The sequence below is a fragment of the Mus caroli genome, chromosome 12 (genome assembly GCF_900094665.2).
Source record: "Mus caroli chromosome 12, CAROLI_EIJ_v1.1, whole genome shotgun sequence".
Lineage (NCBI taxonomy): Eukaryota > Metazoa > Chordata > Mammalia > Rodentia > Muridae > Mus > Mus caroli.
Genome location: NC_034581.1, coordinates 80645785 through 80647571, shown reverse-complemented (window position 1 = coordinate 80647571; position 1787 = coordinate 80645785).

The window sequence follows — 1787 nt, the reverse complement described above, 5'->3', positions numbered from 1 at the left end:
GGGGGGGGGGGGGGGGGGGGAGCCACATATGACAGGGATTAGGTAACAAAAATCACAGTATAGCTATGAAACAGAATTCTTTGCAGTCTCAGAGAATTGATGTCATGAGACTGGGTTGTCCTCATGACATCAATTCTCAATGGTAAAGCATGTTCTTAGCATGCACAAGGCCCTGAGTTCCATCCCAGCAATATAAATAAAAGTTGATGTAGCAGGAGGTTATTTGATGACATGAGAAGTTACTGATTTAAGCCATGCTTGGTGGTGTATGTCTTTAATCCCAGCACTGGGGAAGCAGAGACAGGCAGATCTCTTTGAGTTTGAGGGCAACCTGATCTACATAGAGAGTTCTAGACTTGTCAGGACTACAGAAAGAGACACAGTCTCAAAAAAATAGTTACTAGTTTATAATTGTATATATTTCTATATAATATTGCATTTCAATAAAAAGTGACTATAGAAAAAGTTAGAATTAGACTCTTAATAAATAAAAGAAATAGAAAGTACCCAAGTAACTAAAGGGGTCTGCAACACTATAGGAGGAACAACAATATGAACTAACCAGTACCTCCCAGAGCTGTGTCTCTAGTTGCAAATGTAGCAGAGGATGGCCTAGTCGACCATCAATGAGAGGAGAGGCCCTTGGTCTTGCGAAGATCATGTGCAGTGGGAGTGGGTGGGTTGGGGAACAGGATTGGGGGAGAGTATAGGGGGCTTTGAGGATAGCATTTGAAATGTAAATGAAGAAAATATATAATAAAAAATGTCAAGATGAAAAAAAAAAAAGAAATCAGGACTATGCCTACACAGAAATAGGACCAGAGTGTTACACTATATAACACTGCAAATGCTGGGCATGGTAGCACACACTTTTAATCCCAGTATTCATTAGGCAGAGGCAGACAAATATCTGTGAGATCAAGGCCAGCCATGTCTACACAGAGAGTTCCAGGCTAGCCAAGGATACATAGTTTCATCCTGCCTCCCCCCCCCACCCCCCAAAAATGATTTGTATAAATACCTGCATCTCCAAACTGTTGTTTTATGGATTTCCAGAATTGCCTGTAAACTGTGTAAAGAATTAGGGGAGTAGGAGCTGTAGAAATGACCGAGTGGTTGAGAGCTTGCTGCACAAATATGACTTCAGATTCTCAGTATTCACATAAAACCCCAGGAAGCAGCCTGCTTCTGTATTCTTGGTGCAAGTTAGAAAGACCTTCGGGCTTGCTCGGCAGGCAACATCTGAAGTCATCCTCTGTGCACACGGACGCGAGTGCACACACACACACGCACATGCACACTCACATGCACACACACATACACACACACGCACATGCACACTCACATACACACACACACAACGCACACGCACATGCACACGTGTGCACACACACACACACACAGATTGTCCACAAAGAGTTAGGAGAGATAGATTTGGAGCCAGAGTGACAGAGAGACTGATCGTCGGAGAAGTCAAAGAAAGAAACAGGTTGGTGGAAAGATGATTCATTCTGTTTAGATCTTGATGAATTTGTGACTCCCACAGGGCAGGAAATATGGAAATATTCACTAGGTATGCACATCCAGTAGACCTCTGTTCTGCTTAAGTGAAAATCCTCTCCCGTGGGTCTCGTCTGTTCCTGTACTGTCAGGTTCTGCCATCGACACTGAAAGCTCCCAAATGTCTTACATTCAGCTTCAGTGTCTGCTTCCTGCTAGATGTCATGTGTACACACTCCACCGCCATCTATAATTTAAGATGTCAAAATATAGCTTAGTTTCTTCCA